The sequence below is a fragment of the Schistocerca americana genome, chromosome 3 (genome assembly GCF_021461395.2).
Source record: "Schistocerca americana isolate TAMUIC-IGC-003095 chromosome 3, iqSchAmer2.1, whole genome shotgun sequence".
NCBI classification, from domain to species: Eukaryota; Metazoa; Arthropoda; class Insecta; order Orthoptera; family Acrididae; genus Schistocerca; species Schistocerca americana.
In genome coordinates, this window is record NC_060121.1 from 821,898,423 (window position 1) to 821,905,054 (window position 6,632).

The window sequence follows — 6,632 nt, forward strand, 5'->3', positions numbered from 1 at the left end:
GTCGGTTCTCTGTTTAACTGCTCAAGGTAGTTTTCAGATAAAGCACTTAAAAAAATTTCACTGAATTTTTTGTCCCTGCCACCCATTATGAACATCTGAGTCTCCCAGTCTATATCCGGCAAATTAAAATCTCCACCCAGAACTATAACATGGTGGGGAAATCTACTCGAAATATTTTCCAAATTATCCTTCAGGTGCTCAGCCACAACAGCTGCTGAGCCAGGGGGCCTATAGAGACTTCCAATTACCATGTCTGAGCCTGCTTTAACCGTGACCTTCACCCAAATCATTTCACATTTCGGATCTCCGTCAATTTGCTTCGATACTATTGCACTTCTTATCGCTATAAACACACCTCCCCCTTCACTGTCCAGCCTGTCTCTGTGGTATACATTCCAATCTGAGTTTAGGATTTCATTACTGTTTACGTATGGTTTCAGCCAACTTTCTGTCCCTAGTACTATATGGGCGTTGTGACCGTTTATTAATGAGAGCAGTTCTGGTACCTTTCTGTAGACGCTCCTGCAGTTTGCTATTAGCACATTAATATCGTTATTCCCTGTTGCATTTTGCCTACTCCTACCTTGCCGCGTCTCAGGAGGCGTCTTGTCGGGCCTAGGGAGGGGATTCTCTAACCTAAAAAACCCCCATGTGCACTCCACACGTACTCCGCTACCCTTGTAGCCGCTTCCGGCCTGTAGTGCACGCTTGACCTATTCAGGGTGACCCTACATTCCTCCACCCGATAGCGGAAGTCGAGTAATTTGCACCCCAGATCTCCGCAGAATCTTCTGAGCCTCTGGTTTAAGCCTTCCACTCGGCTCCAAACCAGAGGACCGCGATCGGTTCTGGGAACGATACTACAAATAGTTAGCTCAGATTCCACCCCGCGAGCGAGGCTTTCCGCAAACTTCGCCAACCACCTGTATGAACCGAGGATGACCTCTGAACCCAGACGGCAGGAGTCATTGGTGCCGACATGAGCAAAAATTTGCAGTCGGGTGCACCCAGTGCTCTCTATCGCCGCCGGTAGGGCCTCCTCCACATCTCGGATGAGACCCCCCGGCAAGCAGACAGAGTGAACACTGGCCTTCTTCCCCGACCTTCCCGCTATTTCCCTAAGGGGCTCCATCACCCGCCTGACGTTATAATTGCAAGTAAACATTTTGACGCTGAGGCGTGGACTCCTTGTGGATAACAAACGACAATTAAGTTCGTTCCCTAGCATCAGCAACGCCGTTAATTCAGCCATGATGTACAGCAAATTAAATGCTCCGGGTGAGGATCGAACTCACGACCTTAAGATTATGAGACTTACGCGCTACCTACTGCGCTACCGAGGCTCGTTATCTCTTTTGTCTTGATGTCTTTTGGTACAATTTCTACGACACATTGTCTAGGTGATACATTTCTAGTACGGGATTTGCACTTCTCGGTATATGGCTTTTCAGGGACGGTGCATGTACATTGTTTAGCGACTATTGTACATTCTACACAACTAAATCTTCTGTTTCATCTTGAACTGATATAACTGAATACTGCACGCAAAGACGGCCGGTGTGGCCGTGCAGTTCTAGGCGCTTCAGTTTGGAACCGCGTGACTGCTACGGTCGCAGGTTCGAATCCTGCCTCGGGCATGGATGTGTGATGTCCTTAGGTTAGTTAGGTTTAAGTAGTTCTATGTTCTAGGGGACTGATGACCTCAGCTGCCGAGTCCCATAGTGATCAGAGCCATTTGAACCATTTATTGCACGCAAGATTGGTATGTTGGCGATTCTAATATCCAGGGTGTCTTAGTGGCTTGTCTGACGCTGAGCTTGAGAGTCCAATTATTGCTGGCATCTAAATATTGGTATTTAAATACTGCAAAATGAGGTGCATCTCACGTAAAATACTTTCAAAGAACACGGCTATATGACAGTACGAATTGAATAAACAGTAGTTGAGCAGTCTTCAATGCATCCAAATTATAGATATAATTGTAAAATCAGTTAACTAAATTATCTGTTACATGTAAATAAATATTCGTAATAATAGACATAGCAAATAATTGCTTTAAATGTTTTTACCTTCGTGAAAGGTCTGACAAAGCCGTGACAAAAAAACAAAGAGTTAAGAAGAATAGTGCAAATTTGAAGTAATAAGCTTCTGAGATCAGAATCAGACTCAGTTCCTAAGTTTAAAAATAATTAAAATAATTACTTGCCTCCATTGCTGAGCTACTATTTATCTTAAGGGAGGAAATCAAAGATATTTAGGACCGACTGCAAAGCTAGCAAGTACTTGCGTTATATCGTATATACGTTTACCTATAATTTGCAGCCTGAAACCTGGTAATGGGGGATGTAATGGATGTTGGTCCAAAAAATCGATTTTTCAAAATTATTATTTTCTTAATGTACTCAGTTTAAGCTACGTTGTGTGTGAATTTTATCGTGATAGCAGCCCTAGAAATGCATAAATGCATTTAAATTGTTAAACTGATTAACTATGCACTGGCAGCAAATCCCACATTTTCTGACATTTGTGAGACTGCTTGCTTCAGTGGAATTTTTGTCAGTGTGAAGGCTATTTTCTTTCGATATCTTTGGCTGACATCTATATCTCTGGCTGACATTTGTATCTTTGCCTGAAAATTTTCTTGTATGTGGTTTGTTTACGTTTAGACAATACTAACACATAGTATTAGGTGAAAGACGTATTTAGCAAACCTTCACGTGGAAGTCAAGATTTATGCTTAATGTGTGGCGGAAAAACTGTATTTAGGAAACGGAGGTTTCATGGAAATCGGTTTACCGACAGAAGAGAGGAAAAAGTTCGAAATGGAGAACATAAACTCCCAGCTTCAGCATCGAAATTTGGGATAGGGGAAATGTACAGGTTCGTGAATGATATTGATATGGATTTCACTGGATTCAGACTTAATGATTTAGAGCTTCTCTGTCAGGCTATGAAGTTTTCATGTTTATGTGTTAGCTGTAAAAATACGGTATGCATTATTGTTGTTGAAGAAAGAAGAGTGGGAATAGCTTGTGATTTTAAATCAACTTGTAATTCGTGTGGCTATGAATTTTCATTTTCCTCCTCCAAACAAACTGACACTGGTATCTATGTAAGAAATTTTAGTTTGGCATAAGCTCTGAGATGCATTGGTCAGGGCAAGGAAGGAGGTAATTTATTGTGTGGTTTTCCGAACATGCCTCCACCTTGTGCAAGGTTTCAAAAAATAAATAAAGAAACGTCCGATACTGTATGCGATACTCCCAAAGTTTCTATGAAGGAAGCAGTGGAGGAATTGGTGGAACTAAACCGAAAAGAAAAAGATCCTGTGTAGATATTCACGACAATGAATCTCCTACAGATGTTACTGACCTATGCGTGTCTGTAGGTGGAACCTGGATGAAAAGAGCTCACACATCTCTGTATGAGGTTGCATCTGTTATTGGTATTGACTCAGCTAATGTTTTAGATGTAGATATTATGTCTAAATACTACCACGTCCAACAATGAAGACAGTGAGAACCTGAGGCAAGAAATAGAAGCAGTAGCATACTCTAAAAATTATAGTGGCTCAAGTGGGGGAATGGATGCTGCTGCAGTTGTGAGGACGTTCTCCAGATCTGGGGACCAGTATGGTGTTAGATATCCTACATACCTTAGTGATGGGGACTCCTCTTCGTTCAAAGCTGTAACAGATAAAAATCAGTACAATAAAACAATAGAAAAGTAGGAATGTGCTCGCGACAACTAAAACACGATTGGTTGCCGGCTTCGTCGCTTGATGAAAGAGGAGAAAGGTTGGAAAAACACCAGGACGGAAAGGCAGACTTACACTGAACGAAATTGATTCTATCCAGTTATTTTATGCGAGAGATTTCAGGAAAAACACACGTAATTTAGAGGCAATGAGGGGCGCTGCGTGTGCAATTTTTATCCACAAACTGTCCACTGACCAAACACCAATGCACAATCTGCGTCCCAAAGACGATTGCTGTAAGTTCAACAAGAGAAATGAGACGTATACACATAAACGCTTATTGCCAGAACCTGTTATGAATGCAGTTAAGCCCACATTCAGGTTTCTTGCAAACCCTGATTTATTGAGGAAGTGTCTTCACGGGAAGAAACAAAATGCAAGTGATAACCTCAATAATTTAATTTAGATTAGATGCTCAAAAAGGACATTCTGTGGACTTGAAGTACTCAAAGTAGGTGTCGATGTCGCAGTTTTATGTTACAATAACGGAATTAATGGCAGAAGTGAATTGCTGAAGAGATTTGGTATAGATAATGGTGTATTTACAACAAATGCATTTTACACCATCGACGAGAGCAGGTTTAGAAAAGCTAATAGATCAGTGTCTTACTTGCAAATACAGGCCAGGCAGATTAGGAGAAAAGAGAAACAGGGAGGGTGAGGAGTATCAGTATGGAAGATTTTAAAGTTGATTTAAAGTTGTTACACGCAGAAGTATGAGAAAAAAACTTTGAACCTCACTTTCTCTGTTTTACATTTTTTACGTTATTAGAAGCATTTTCTGAAGAAGTATATGCGCTAATGCCATGAAATTTTCAGGACTGATCGCAGCATGTTGCTGTCTCCCTGGAACTAAAAAATAGGACATCTTGCAATTACTTTCTGATTTTTAAATGACTGTTTGTAGAAAGAAAGTTAATTTTGGATGAGCAAAATTAAAACCTTTGTTAACGATACAATTTGCACTATAAATTGATAACTGTACTTCAGTGATCTCGTAACATTCTCAAGACACTATAATAAAATTTTCACTTTAATTGCAAGATTAGAATTTGAGTTATGGCTTATTATAAAAAGGGCAATAAAAAATAAAATATTCAAATTTGTGGCAAATTATTAATCCTACATATTTTGTTACATTTTTCTGTTAAAACATAGCTCTTTTGCTTTACACATACAAAATTTTTGATTTGTACATTGTAAGTAGGCTGTTTAGGTTTTTATGTTGGTAACGCCATGTAGCGCTCTATATGAAAATCACTGACTGTGCTTTGTGAAGGCTGTGGTTGGTTTGCATTGTTGGAGTAATATTCGCCACTGTAGTGTCGGCCAGTTGGCTGTTAACAGCGCGTAGCGTTGCGCAGTTGGAGGTGAGCCGCCAGCAGTGGTGGATGTGGGGAGTTAGATGGCGGAGTTTTGAGAGCGGGTGATCTGTACAGAGACAGTAAATTTGTAAGACTGGATATTATGAACTGATAAATATATTATGACTTTTGAACACTATTAAGGTAAATACATTGTTTGTTCTCTATCAAAATCTTTCATTTGCTAACTATGCCTATCAGTAGTTAGTGCCTTCAGTAGCAGTAGCTTGGGTAACGAAGATTTTTGTGAGGTAAGTTATTTGTAAAAGGTACAGGTTAATGTTAGTCAGGGCCATTCTTTTGTAGGGATTATTGAAAGTCAGATTACGTTGGGCTAAAAATATTGTGTGTCAGTTTAGTGATGATCAGAATAAGTAAAGAGAGAAACGTCTGAACACGTTCAGTTTTGCTCAGTTGTTTGAAAATCAAATAACATAAGGGGTTTACCAGCGCTGTAATTCATTAAGTTTTCTAAGGGGACGTTCCAACATTAATAAATATGGCTGTAAGGTTCGTTAGATAAATGCTTACATTTTCCATTTCATCTCCCCTTAAACAGCAGCTCTAAATGAGAATGGCCAAAAGCGAAATTTATATTGGAGAGATTATGAAGAGCAACTAAAAAAACTAAATTTGATGCTGGCCGTGTATCGAACAGACTAAGAACTGGATGTAAGAAGGTGATAATATTACGAAGATAACCTTACCGCAATGACTAGCAGTGGAACAGCGTTCACCAAATCGTGAGAATCTGATAGTAGTTGTGAATTCTGATGACAGGAACAGATGGTACGTAAGATATGCTGCTGTAACTACGTTACCAATGTAGCTGTTCTCATAGATACGTCACTACTGTTTCGTGGCATTCATATAACTTTCATTATACTCAAAGGTGTACCGTAAAGCACGTTTCACTATTGTCCCACCTTCTCATCTGCGTTTAATTACCAGCATGAGCAATTTCCATTACGGATATAAATTTTAACTTTAAGTCATAAGAAATAAATTGTTCAATAAAATTACTCGTGGTTCATGGTGTGGGTTCCTGTAGTCATGTCTTAGTTCATGAATCACAGGCAACGTACGAGTGGCCAAGTAAGTTGTCCTGACATCGCGATACCAGTTACTTTGGAATAAGGCTGGGCATCTCGGACATATTCCGAGTTGTGGTCATCTTTGTGCTCATACGGCAAAGACTACCAAATCCACCGGTTAGTCCCTCAGCCGTTAGGGGTAAACACAATGGGACTCAGGGCAAGTAAGGCTAGCAACCTGCTTCCCTGGTACTTTAAATATGATGCTGGCAACAATCAGAGCAAAATGCCTCGTACCATTTGAGGTGACGGGCTCCCACCTCTAACTGACAAACCAGGGACTCCTAAGATACGACTTGGCAAACAAATGGTAATGAGATGGGGAGCTATTAATATCAAAGGGGGCTACTCTGGGAAGAAGGTAGAGCTGGCAGAGGCTGCAAGTAAGATGGGGCTGGACGTTTTAGCTGTTAGTGA

The 6,632-nt window shown here is 40.4% G+C and overlaps 1 non-coding gene across 1 annotated transcript; it reads right to left on the reverse strand.

Annotated features, from left to right (window-relative positions):
- Positions 1 to 1,270: 1,270 nt before the first annotated feature.
- Trnam-cau lies at positions 1,271 to 1,343 on the reverse strand. The gene has a single exon. It is a non-coding gene; the product is annotated as a tRNA-Met (tRNA).
- Positions 1,344 to 6,632: the final 5,289 nt, after the last annotated feature.